Raw genomic sequence first — 14609 nt, 5'->3', positions numbered from 1 at the left:
ATCCAGATAGGCAGCATCGACCAGCTTCAGTTAGCAGCAGTAGCGAAGGAATTGATCGCTCGGGTTCAGTAACGCGTAGCCTGCAGTGCAATCGCTTGGGTTCAGTTAGAGCCCAATGCCTTGCTCGGGTTCAGTTAGAGCCAACGCCTCGCACACACGCGCGTACGTGTACGAGAGAAATGTGCATCGCTCGGCCCCCGACCACCCACCGTAACCGGGAACTCCCCAAAAATTTCCTCGCCATCGCTTCTACCACGGTTTTTTCCGTCATGGACGGCCCAAAGAATGTCATGCAGCTGCGTCTCCAGCACGCCCAGGATGATAAGCCCATTTTCTGTCATGATTTTTTGTCATAGAAGTAGGAGACCACCACATCTGTGATGATGCCGGGTTTTGTCACAATTATCATCATAGAAGTGTCATATGTATGACAGAAAAAAAATTGCGTTCAGCCCAAAATGTCACGGATGTGTCTTTTTTTGTAGTGAGTTAAGAGGGCATGTGCATAAAACTCATGATTGGTAGTAATAATTATTAACATCTAGCTATCTAGTAAGTAAAAATAGAATTTGTAGTACAAGACAGTGTGACTCACAGGAAGTTGTAAGGAAGTAGTATATCTTCATTGGTATCGAGGCGCTTCAAGACCTCTATCATGTTTTTCTCTACATCTGCTTGATATCATGGATATTTCCATGTTTCTTCATTAATGGTATTTGGGTCAATGAACCCAATGCCATAGCGTCCACCTTTTTTCATTTCATACATCTTCATCCTGCATAATACCACATAAAAGAATATAGTGAGGATAATTACAGGTAATGATCGATCAATGAGCACTATAGCTAGCTTGAGACTTAAATTGCAGAAAGAAATCACTTACAAACAATAGCAACTGACAAGAGATTTGTCGAGTGCGTCTTGATTGAATAACTGAAATAGTTCTGAATACTCAATTGACAGAGTTAGCTTATGGAAGTAATACTCTTCCTTGACTTTCACCATGAGGGACTCTCGATTGGTACTCCTGGTAATTTTCATGTACCAATCATGCAATTCATACATTCTCGTTGGGAGGTTCTTGACCTCCTCGGGCTTGACCAAAGGTTGGTCGCGGACATATTTCCATTTTATGTCCTCCTCTCTAAGAAGAGACATGGGCTCAATCTCAAAGAGTTGTCCAACAGTGATACCGAGCATTTCAGCCTACCTTCTATGCTCGTCGGTTATTACTAGCTAACCGGCGCCGGTACTCTCATGTGTTGGTACAACAAGCGGGGGGATCGATTGCGCCGCCTGTTCTCCTAGCTCGGGAACGGTTTTCCTGCATTTTTGGCCAACTGCTTGGCTCGAGCTCGAGCTCGACTCCATTTTTCATGCTCGATGTGCCTTTCTGATTTGGCGCTCATAGTCTGAGTCAACAGGCTTTGGAGCTGGTACTTTAGCCATACGAATAAAGTGGTCAATCTTATCCTCGGGCACGTCTCCCTCGGCGGCGGTGGCAGTTTCCGTCCAAAATGGGCGTCCACTTGGGCCTTCACTATGGCTGCGTTTTGCTCCTTGGTCATGTCGTAAGGCCTCTGCAGAAGAGGCGTGAGGCTTGGACCATATTGAAATCGCTTTCCTCCACCTATACCTCCTGTACTACATCGACTTGTAGCACTACGCACCATAGCTGCGGCGGCTCTCTTTCACGATTGTTGTGGCAGCGGAGACGGCTGATGCGGTGTCGGACTTGGAGGAGGAGTGGCACACGTTGGTGGACTTCGAGGAGGAGGAGTGGCCTCACACATTGGCTGAGTTGAAACAGCAGGAGTGGCCTCACGCGTTGGCTGAGTTGAAGCAGGAGGAGTGGCCTCACGCGTTGGCTGAGTTGAAGTAGGAGGAGTGGCCTGAAGCTGTGACGGACTAAGAGGAGCGGGAGTCGTCTGCTTCTCGTCACCTCCTGGGATGTCAAGCTCTAGCTGACGCGGTGTCGGTGGCCTTCGAAAGATGATACAATCCTTTCTCCATAGGATAATATGATGTATGGCCTCCCCCAGTGTGTGCTCCTCGTCACCTCCAGGAATGTCAAGCGCAAGCCCCGAATATTGGTCCAACACCTCATCAACCAGGACACGAGCATAGCTGGCTGGAATCATTCTGCAATGGTAGGTTACTCCGGGGGGATTTGTATAAGCAACGGCGTCCGCCGCCTTCACGGATATGTTCTTTATTTTGAAGTGTAGCTCATAGTTAGTGTTCTCCATGATGTCATCCACAGGGTATCTATGCAGCAGTGCGTCACCCGGGGCGGAACCCACGCTGCTTCTCGGCATGGATGGGACGGTGCTATCCAATGCTGAATCATCCGCTAGCTGTTGCCGCTGTTGAGACCCCCTTTCCTGGCTAAGCGAGTCGATCTGTGCTACTGCCACTGCAATTTGAGTGCCAAGTCCACATGCGCAGATTCTAGGCCTTGAAGGCGTTCTGCTTCCTGCTTCCTCTGCTTGTCCTCCAGCTTCTTCTTCTCCTCCTCCTCCATCTTCCTTCTCGCACGGCTTTTGTAGTCGGCGTTCCAGTCAGAAATGCCCTCATACCATGAACAACGCCCTTGCCTCATGTTCTTCCTGGGTGTTCAGGATTTCCCAGGGCGCGCGTAAGCTCGTCGTTCTCTCTGTTTGGCGTGAACACCCCCTTTCGAGCTTCTTCTATTGCTTCAACTAACTTAACATCGGCTCCTTTAAGACATGCCTTCTTCGAAACCTGGCCTCTCTTCGGGTCCAACGCCCCCCATGCGCATAGAACCAAGTTTTGCACCTGGGGGGCTAGCTCAATGTAACTGGAGTGACCTCTGCAGCCAGCATCTCTTGCTCAGACTTATCCACTTTGGCATTGCCACTGCGTATCCACCTGGCCCCAGCCTATGGAATTGCTCCTTTTTTGCGGCATTGGCCTTGTTTTTTCTAGACCGTTCCTTAGATAATTCTGATTCCTTGAATTTTACAAAAGCGGACCAGTGTTCTCTTTGGTTCTCCAGTGTTCCCTTGAATTCTGGAGTCTTCTTTCCTGCTTTGACGTAGTTATTCCATACAGTTTTCTTGTGGTTGCTGAATGCAATTGCCATCTTCATAAGAGCAGCGTCCTTGACTTTGTCCACATATGTAGCTATGAAATGATCTGGTAGGGTGAAATGTTCCATTTGATTTCCCCAAAGAAAAGTTTTTGCTCTGTCGTCGACAAAACTAAGATCTAGACGGGGCTTTGATGGCTCTTTCCATTCTTGAAGGGAGATCGAGAGTTTGTCCTTCACAAGAACTCTGCACTAACGAACGAACTTGTTCGCAATGTTCGTAGGCGTTATTGGTTCGCCATTAGTTTTGATGGCATCGATGTTGTACTTTACGCCCTCCTTCAACTTTTTGCCCGGGCCTCGCACTCTGTCTGTAGAAGATTTGCTCGATCTGGAGGGCTGAAAGAAGAAAGATCGATTCATTCATATATCTCCAAATCATTTAAAATGTGTGAGATCACTAGATGCCTGCTTATATAAATATACCTCGCCAGTCTCAATTATTTCAAGATCAACATTTTCTTTGCCAATTTCAAGATCAACATTTTCTTTGCCATCATAATCATGGTCGTCATCCATGACTTCATCAATTCGGTCATCGCGATCGAATATCATATCATCACCCTCCCTGGTATTGTTCATATATTGGGAGTCGTCATCTTCTTCATTTCGATCATCTGGCGCGCGAGGGGAGCGTATGATCTCGAATAGGGACTCTTCTCCCTCTCTGGCGGTATTGTCCGCCATAGGTTTTATTTAACTAATCCATAAGAAATATAAAACAGTTTATTATTCAAATTACAATGCATGCATGCAATCAATAAGGAAATCCTGAATCATAGTACATAATATGCATTGTCTCGAATAATATGTAATCTCGAATACATCATCTCGTATATTACATGTCGAATACATCACTAGCTAGCTAGCTAATAAAGATCGAATACTACAGCATAATCTAGGCCACTCGCGGTTCCTGAGGTGCGGGCGGTGGACACCCAAAGAGAAGGAACCATCATAGGATCATAGCTCCGGTCATCTCCCCAAAGACCCTGCCAGGTATTGGAGAACCTGACGTCCATAGCAGCCATGTAGCGACGGACGTGCTCGTCCTCCTGCCTTACACGGCGACGCACCACCTCCGGCGGGGCCGGCTCCCTCCGCATCAAAAGTGGCCCACGGGAACGCCTCCTAAGGAGCTCAGGGTCGACGATGGGACCCGGGTTCCTCACCAAGCGGCGAGCCCTTGAAGGTAGCACCTCCCATGCCAGCTCGGTGGAGCCCAGACCCGGACATGGGTCCTCTGAAGTAGGACGTCGTCGCGAACGGGTCGACGGCGAGGATGCGGGCCGGGCATCATCGAGAACAAATACTATATGCCATAAAAGTAACAATTTTTAAATGATTGGATTGTTATTTCTTATATGCAAATTCTAAATTTCTATAACTAAAATTATAAGAAACTAAAAACTAACATTTCTATAACATTTCAATAACAATTTCATATTAATCTAATTCATCTATCTAAAACTAACATTTCTAAAATTTCTAACATTTCTATAACATTTCTAACATTTCTATATACTATTTGACATTAATCTAATCTAATTAATTAATTCATCTAAAACATTTGTATAAAAAACAGAAAAAACTAAAAACAGAATCGTGTGTGTGTGTGCGCGTGCGTGTGTGTGCGTATGTCTGTGTGTGTGCATGTGTGTGTGTGTGCGCGCGCGTGCGTGTGTGCACCTACAGCATCGATGGCGCGGTGGCTTTGATTGGAGGGAGGAGAGGGGCCGGGGAGAGGGGCTCAAAGCGCGGGCGAGTTCGAGGCGACGGCGACGGCGAGGCAAGGGGACGGCGATGGACGATGACGGGGACGGGGACGGGGGCGGCGACGAGGGGCGGCGACGACGGCGACGGAAGGCGATAGCAATTGCGACGGGGATGGCGACGGAGCAGAGGAGAAGAAGCATAGGGAGAACGAAACTGACGAAATTCGTAAGTGCTACTTATACAGAAGGCACCTTTAGTACCGGTTGTAGCCACCAACCGGTACTAAAGGGCTGTTTTGGCCAGGCGAAGCGGTGGGAAATGTCCTCCTTTAGTACCGGGTGGTGGCTACAACCGGTACTAAAGACTTCAGTACCGGTTGGTGCCACGACCCGGTACTAAAGGGGGTGCGCTGGCGCAGGTGCGGTGCGGGCAAGTTTAGTCCCACCTCGCTAGCCGAGGGGCGCCCGCACCTGTATAAAATCCCCGGCACGGCTGGTCTCTCGAACTCATCTCTATAGGAGGCTTCTGGGCCTAACTCTACTCTCTGTCCTGTGGGCCTACTGGGCCTTGCGGGCCTGCATCCTGGCCCAACTACAGGTTGGGTTACTAGTCGTATGCAGGCCGCTGTGGCCTAGTAGGTGGGCTTTTTTTGTTTAGTTTTTGTCTTAAAAAATTTAGTTTTTTCCTTTTATACTTTATTTATTTTCATTTATTTATTTCTGAATATTTTTTCTTTAGTTACAAAAAATTACAAACTTTCTATTAGTGTCGGTAGTTTTCAAATTTGAGTAGTTTAAATTTGAATTATTTGACAAACTAATTTGTAGACGAAGTGCATCCAGTTTTTGCACATAAAATTTCTTCGCGTTTCAAATGCCAAAACACATAACTACCCTAACTATTACAAAGATTCCCTCCGGTTTGTTCGAAGCGGCACTTTCCAGATATATAAGTCCAGAAAGTCACTACAGAAGAAAGTGATGAAGGTGAAGCCTATCAAATCCTAGAGTGGGATCTTTGCTGTGAAACTTTTTCTTCGTGTGTGTCCCTTCGCGCCGTAACCATGGACAATCTTCATCATTTAACTGGATGCTCGGATCAATATTCACTGTGAATGGAGCAATTTCATCAAACTTTTCATAATCTTCTGACATGTCTGTCTTGTCATCCACTCCCATGATGTTTCTTTTCCCTGAAAGAACTATGTGGCGCTTTGGCTCCTCGTATGATGCATTCGCTTCCTTATCTTTTCTTTTTCTCGGCCTGGTAGACATGTCTTTCACATAGAAAACCCGCGCCACAACATTGGCTAGGACAAATGGTTCGGCTGCATACGCAAGATTGTTGAGATCCATTGTTGCCATTCCGTACTGCGGGTCTTCTGTTACCCCGCCTCGTGTCATATTGACCCATTTGCACCGAAATAAAGGGACCTTCAAACCACCTCCATAGTTAAGTTCTCATATGTCCTCTATGTAACCATAATATGTTTCCTTTCCCGTGTTGGTTGTTGCATCAAAGCGGACACCACTATTTTTGTTCGTGCTCTTCTTATCTTGGGCAATCGTGTAAAATGTATTCTCATTTATCTCGTACCCTTTGGAAGTCATTATATTCAAAGATGGTAACTGGGACAACAAGTACATGTCATCTTCAATATCGCCATCATGCATGGCACGTGTCTGCAACCAACCGGCAAAAGTCCTTGTTTGTTCATGTGTAGTCCAGTCGGCAGACTGCTTCGGGTGTTTGGAGTGTAGAAAATTCATGTGTTCCTCCATATACGGAGCCACCAAGGCAGAATTCTGTAGAACTGTGTAGTGTGCTTCAGTGAGAGAATGCCCGTCCATACATATTATTTGATCCCCTCCTAGCATGCCTTTTCCATCTAGTCTGCCCTTATGCCGCGATTCAGGAACACCAATCGGCTTAAGGTCAGGAATAAAGTCAATACAAAACTCAATGACCTCTTCATTTTCATGGCCCTTCGAGATGCTTCCTTCTGGCCTAGCACGGTTATGAACATATTTCTTCAAGACTCCGATGAACCTCTCAAAGGAGAACTTGTTGTCTAGAAATACAGGACCCAAAATGTTAATCTCTTTGCATATGTGAACTAGGACGTGCGTCATGATGTTGAAGAAGGATGGTGGGAACACCAACTCGAAACTGACAAGACATTGCACCAAATCATTCTGTAACCTTGGTATGATTTTTGGATCGATTGCCTTCTCAAAGATTGCGTTGAGGAATGCACATAGCTTCACAATGGCTAATCGAACGTTTTCCGGTAGAAGCCCCCTCAATGCAACCGGAAGCAGTTGCGTCATAATCACGTGGCAGTCATGAGACTTTAGGTTCTGGAACTTTTTCTCTGTCATATTTATTATTCCCTCTATATTCGACGAGAAGCCAGACGATACCTTCATACTGAGCAGGCATTGAAAGAAGATTTCCTTCTCTTCTTTGGTAAGAGCGTAGCTGGCATGACCCTGATGTATGCCGTCTTTTCCGTTCCTATGTTGCTGGTCCTCCCATGCCTCCGGTGTATCTTTTGTCTTCCCATACACGCCCAAGAAGCCAAGCAAGGTCACGCAAAGATTCTTCGTCATGTGCATCATGTCGATTGCGGAGCGGACCTCTAGGTCTTTCCAATAGGACAGGTCCCAAAATATAGATTTCTTCTTCCACATGGGTGCGCGTCCGTAAGCGTCCTTCGGAACAGGTTGTCCGCCAGGACCCTTTCCAAATATTACCTTCAAATCCTTGACCATATCATGTACATCAGCACCAGTACGGTGGCGAGGCTTCGTCCGCTGATTCGCCTCACCTTTGAAATGCTTGCCTTTCTTTATTACGGGATGCCTGCTCGGAAGAAATCGACGATGTCCCAGGTATCATCCTACAACTATCCAAATATATACTATCAGTATCATCCAAACAGTGCGTGCATCCGTGGTATCAATTGTTTGTTTGTCCTGAAAGGTTACTGAGAGCAGGCCAATTATTGATGGTCACGAACAACAACACCTTTAGGTCAAATTCTTCCCCTTTGTGCTCATCCCATGCACGTACACCTTTTCCATTCCACATCTGTAATAGTTCTTCAACTAATGGCCTTAGGTACACATCAATGTCATTGCCGGGTTGCTTAGGGTCTTGGATGAGCACTGGCATCATAATGAACTCCCGCTTCTTGCACAACCAAGGAGGAAGTTTATACAAACATAGAGTCACAGGTCAGGTGCTATGGTTGCTGCTCTGCTCCCCAAAAGGATTAATGTCATCTGCGCTTAGACCAAACCATACTTTCCTTGGGTCACCTGAAAACTCCTCCCTTTACTTTGTCTCGATTTTTCTCCACTACGACCAGTCAGAGGGTACTCTCAACTTTCCGTATTTCCTACGGTCTTCTCCGTGCCATCGCATCGCCTTGGCATGCTCTTTGTTTTGGAACAAATGTTTCAACCGTGGTATTATAGGAGCATACCACATCACCTTGGCAGGAATCTTCTTCCTGGGGCGCTCGCCCTTGACATCACCAGGGTCATCACAGCTGATCTTATAGCACAATTCACCGCATACCGGGCACATGTTCAAATCCTTGTACTCACTGCGGTAGAGGATGCAATCATTAGGGCATGCATGTATCTTCTGCACCTCTAACCCTAGAGGGCAGATAGCCTTCTTTGCTTCGTACGTACTCTCGGGAAATTCGTTCTCCTTTGGAAGCATATTATTTATCATTACCAACAACTTTCCAAATCCCTTGTCAGATACACCATTCTCTGCCTTCGATTGCAACAATTCTAGTGTGGTGCCCAGCTTTTTCTTGTCACCTTCGCAATTCGGGTAGAACAATTTCTTGTGATCCTCTAACATGTGCTGCAACTTCTTCTTCTCCCTTTCACTTGTGCAGTTTCTCTTTGCATTGGCAATGGCCCGACCTAGATCATAAGTGGGCTCATCTGATGCCTCTTCTTCAGCTTCTTCTTGCATTACCGGCTCAGCTTCTTCTCGCATTGTTGTATCATCGTATTCAGGAAACCCATGGCACGTCGTCCTCTTCTTCTTCATTGTCTTCCATCATAACCCCTCTTTCTTCGTGCTTGGTCCAAACATTATAGCGGGGCATGAAACCAGACTCAAACAGGTGGACGTGAAGGGTTCTTGAGCTGGAGTAATTGTGATCATTCTTACAGCCAGCACATGGACAAGGCATAAAACCATTCGCCCGCTTGTTTGCATGAGCCGCAATAAGAAAAGTATGCACGCCATCAACGAACTGGGGAGAGCATCGGTCATCATACATCCATTGACGGCTCATCTTCATTACACACCACTAAATAGACCAAATTAATACAAGTTCATACAACACTTAAATGCGACATACAAATAACTCTCTAGCTAAAGCATTTAAATGCAACAACAAATATGATCAAGATCGCAACTAAGGTAACAATTGATCCAACAACATAATGATACCAAGCCTCACTATCAATGGCATATTTTCTAATCTTTCTAATGTTCAACCGCATTTTCTCCATCTTGATCTTGTGATCATCAACAACATTGGCAACATGCAACTCCAATTCCATCTTCTCCCCCTCAATTTTTCTTTCAAATACTCGTTTTCTCTTTCTACTAAATTTAACCTCTCGACAATAGGTCGGTTGGAATTTCTGGTTCACATGCCTCCTAGATAAAAATATCTATGTCAACTTGATGGGCATAATTTATCATAAACACGAAATGCAACAAATAGTTCTAAAAGAGAATATACCACATCCGAATCATAACACGGACGAGGGCCGGCGGGGACGGATATCAAAACCATGGCACTATGTATAACAAACAACGTACGGGTAAGATAATTATACAAGTAACTATATATCTAAATCACACAAACATGATTTTTTTTATATAAAAAAGATAAGAACAAGAGGCTCACCACAAGGTGGTGCCGGCGATGGGTCGGTGCGGACGATCGACGGTGGTTACGACGGAGATGCGAAGGCACTAAGTAAACCACACCTACATATGCAAACTAAGTGTTATTTTGAGCTCAAATTGCATATAAATCAAATAAACTACCACATATAATTCCTCCCAAATTACTAAAATCCACAAATTAATCACTATATAAATCACTGCAAAAGCTAATCTAGCAATGAGAGATGAAAGGACAAAGCTGCTAACCTTTGTGATCACTTGAATGGATGGGGGCCTTCAAATCTTGACCAAATTTGGGCAAAATGTGTGATGGAGCTCGAGGGAAGAGGGGAAGAACAGAGAGGAGAGGGGAAAGGGGGAAGAACAGAGCGAGCTGGACGAAGGGTTTATATGTAGGATGACATTTAGTACCGGTTTGTGGCACGAAACGGTACTAAAGGTGCTGGAGGGGCCCCAGTCTAACGACATCCTGCCACCACTCTCTTTAGTACCGGTTCGTGACACGAACCGGTGCTAAAGGTTCGTCATGAACCGGTACTAATGAGATCCGCCCCCTAGCCGTTGGAACCGGCACTAATGGTCATTAGTGCCGGTTCTGTTACAAACCGGGACTAATGAGCTGCACATTAGACCATTTTTCTGCTAGTGTTATTAGGATGATGCTTCTTGCCCGGACGCATGATCATGCAAAGTTAATTAAAGAGGGGGGAATCAAGCATATAATTTATGCTTCAACAAAGTTCAACAAAGGCAACTGATGGAAAGCTTCTTTCTGACCCTCACTTACTGACTCAACCAAACCAAACACTTTTGGACTTTCTAGCAGCCCGTTAACTAGCCAGTCCCTGCTTTTCACACGTTGTACTAGATGTAGCTTACAGTCTATATGCGGAAGTTATAAAAATTCCCGCCTTTGCATAACAATTAGCTAGTCCAGACAATTGTACTGTACCAGTAAACCCGCGTGCTTAATTTGGTCGGTGGAATTTGTCCGGTCGGCCGGCTGATCGAGACACAATCATACGGACAACAGATTTCTTATGCGTGTAGGCGCGACCGATCTCTGCAGGTCTTGTCTGTTACCTTTATTTAGTGACCAATCATCTGTAGTTATCAAAAACCGAATCTGATTCTCATTTCAGATTTACGACGCAGTTGCAGGTCTTGACGTAGCAAACCAAATCAGCTTGTGCGTATAGGAAAAGGTCTTTTTTCACTCGTCGCTTCTTGGCAATTCTCATCGTTACTTTCTTTTCCCCCTAATTTACCAGTTAATACAATCATTTGAAACATGGTAGTGAGATAATAGAGTTAGATCGGTCTTGGGTCTTGACGACAGGTTCTCTCCAAGTTAATTAGTACTAGTGATGATTCGGAAAAAAAAATCCCCTGTATTTTTTCAATCAAACTGATTGCTTAACCCTAAGATCTTGATCCAAAGCCTCCCAGGTCTTCTTCTTCCTCCGCCTCCTTGCTTCCGTAGCAGCCGCAATTCTATGTCACCACGAGCACTGTCCGAACTGTCAGTCCCCGCCACCCGCGGCCCATGCGCTACCTCGCCACCCTGCCATGCTCTCACGCGGAATCATTTATACGACGAAATATTTCACCCGCGTAGACAATACTTCCTCCGTCCGAAAAAGCTTGCCCCATGTTTTCTTTTAAATGGATGTATCTGATAGTAACTTAGTGCTACATACATTCATTTGAGGGACAAGTTTTTTCGGACGGAGGAAGTAGTACCAAAGACAAAATTCTTTTTGATACCAGTGAATATGTTGATAATTCGCAAAAAAGAAAAGTGAATATGTTGACAAGCTGCTGAGTACATGTATGAAACGGCATAAAAAAGAACATTGACCAAGTCCAACTGAAACACCATGCTGAGGTATAACAATGTACGTACTACGTGCGTGTTGAACGTTCCAGGGCCATTAGGTCAAGGCATCAATCCAGCAGCCACGTACAACTATGTTCGGCGACGACTCTTTCTTCCCATCTTCCTTGGAAACCACGCGACCGCATGGAGGAGGCGGGCGCTGCTCTATAAATACCGTGCCCCTCCGGTGCACCCACGATCATTCATTCAGTCCAAACCAAACCAAACACTCTAACACCAGTATCACACATGTCGCGTCTTGGAGAAATCTGCGTCCAGAGGGTGGAGAAGATCGGCGCGGAGAAGAAGACGGTGGCCACGGCGAGCGTGCACGGGGCCGCCGGCGTCGTGGTACAGCGGGCCGGCATCGACGCCGCCGCGGCGGAGTATATCAGGATGGTGCTTGAGCGGCTGGCGGCGGAGGAAGCCGTGGCGGCTGCTACCGCTGCGGCAAGGCGCTACTAGCTAGCTACAGGTGCAACTAGGTGCCCCTAGTCTAGCATATGCGTGTGTAAAATGGAATTGCTATTTATTTTGTGTTCTTTTGGTTCTCTGCAAGATTGGTCAAGTCGTTATTCCAATGGCCGGTTTACTCACTGGAAATACTATGTAAATATAGCTTTTATAGGAGTAAAATGTCAAGTCGTTAGTTCATCTTTAGTAAAATGTGCAAGGCAGCATATGATCGTCTGTGCAAACCGAGACTAGCGGTAATGTGCAATGATGATCATAAGCCAATTATTTGCAGAGATGTTTCACATCTTTCTGGCTTTTCCTATTCATCACTAACAATAAGCACATTGCTTTTAGTCGCAAAAAACAAGCATATGGCTTTTTTGACTCTTGTGTTGCTTTAATCTGAAGGACATTTTTGCTCACCTAGAATTAAAGTTTACTAAAGGTCTGGAAGCTACGAATCTAACCTAGTAACCTGTAACTGACAAATTAAGGATCATCATCATGGATCGACCAACTCTTTCACACTTTTCTCCAGCCTAGAGTTTTTTTTTTTTTTGATAACCACCATACTGGCAACTTTATTCAATAATCAGGCGGTTTACATCTGATTGCATGGTTGCAATCAAGAAAGCAGGGATTACAGCATACGTAACAACACTCGAAGCAGTAACTAAACCCTCCTTTGCACAGCAATGGGCAGCATCATTGGCTTCTCTCCGAGCGTAGTGGATGCTAAGACCCTGAAAGTTTGGGATATAGGATTTAATCTCTCTGATCACTGTACTTCCCATCGACCGGCAGTCGGCAGATTCCCATTCATCCCTGATAGTCTGACAATCTGTCTCAATAATAACATGTTTCCAATTCATCTCCATTGCTAGCCGGACAGCGTCTCTAACTGCAAGGAGTTCCGCACTATACGGATCCGTGATTCCGGGAAGTTTTGTATTTCTGGCCATCAGAAAAGTACCTTCATGATTCCTCACCACGACACCCGTAGCTGCATACCCATCAGTACTGTTGACCGCTGCATCTGTATTAATTTTCAGCCAGCCTACCTCGGGCGCTAACCATCTTCCCTTCTGCCTACACTTTGGTTGTTCAGAGCCAGGAACATGCAGTGCCTGTACTAGTTCTTGCACCAGCTCCATTGCCCGTCCTGGCTGATACTTCACTTCCTCGTGGGTGTATTTGTTTCGGCTGGCCCAAATCACCCACATAACCGATACTATAATCACCGCTCTGTCCCTGCTAATGAAATGTGAGTCCAACAGGTCTCGCGACCAGGTTGCAGGGTGCAACCGCGGCAATTTTAGATCAAAAAACTTTGTGGCTTCTCTCCAAAATAGTTTGGTGTGCTCACACTGAATGAGTGCATGAAAGAGCGACTCCTCATCATGCCCACACAACTGGCAAACTGCATTCTCCTCAATATGACGTCTCTGTAGCTCTCCCCTTGATGGCAGAAATCCTTTAATCACCCGCCACCAGAACACACGGATTTTTGGTTGGACATGCAATCGCCATAAAGCTCTCCAACTCTCCTGGTTATATGTGCAACTACCAATCTGATTCAACAAATTCTCGCGGTCTTCCATAACCATCCGATAGGCAGACCTCACCGTAAACACTCCCGTTCTCTCATATCCCCATGCCCAGAAGTCCTCCATGGCCACACTCGGCCTAGGCATATTCAGTATAGTTGCTGCATCGGGAGCAATGAAAGTTCTCCGGACCAGCTCCTCATTCCAGTCGCCCGTTTCCTCCAACAGATCCGCCACTAGGTGTATTGGTTCATTACCAATATTGCATACTGGCCTCAGAGTTGGTGAACCGTGGATCCAGTTATCATGCCAGACTTCAGATGTCCGGCCATTCCCGATCCTTCGGATTAGACCTCTCCGCAATGTTTCTCGTCCTATGGTGATCGCCTTCCAAGTCGCCGAGGCACTTTTAGGACAACCAGCATTCAGAAAATCCCCATCCGGGTAGTATCTTCCCCGGAGTACACGTGCACATAAGCTCTCAGGCTTATCCAACAGGCGCCAGGCCTGTTTCGCCAACATAGCATCATTGAACACTTGCAAGTCACAAAATCCGAGACCTCCCTTCGATTTTGCGACTGCCATCTTTTCCCATGACTGCCAATGCATTCCTCTCTTATCTAGTGATCCAGCCCACCAAAACTTTGACATAATTGTCGTAATTTTCTGGCATAAACCTTTTGTGAGCTTAAAACAGCTCATAGAGTAGGCCGGTAAAGCTTGGATCACTGCCTTGAGAAGAACCTCCTTTGCTGCACATGAAAGCAACTTCTCACAATATCCTTGTACCCTGGATCTTGCTTGCTCTTTGACATGGACAAAATTTTGTTCTGTAATCCTTCCTGCTGCCGTGGGCAGACCTAGATACTTCTCTGACAGGGCCTCTCTGTGGATCTGGAACGAGTTTCTTACCCCCACTTTAACTGATGCCTGACAATTTGGGCTA

Source organism: Triticum aestivum, chromosome 1B, assembly GCF_018294505.1.
Source record: "Triticum aestivum cultivar Chinese Spring chromosome 1B, IWGSC CS RefSeq v2.1, whole genome shotgun sequence".
Taxonomy (NCBI): domain Eukaryota; kingdom Viridiplantae; phylum Streptophyta; class Magnoliopsida; order Poales; family Poaceae; genus Triticum; species Triticum aestivum.
This window is presented reverse-complemented; position numbering follows the sequence as displayed.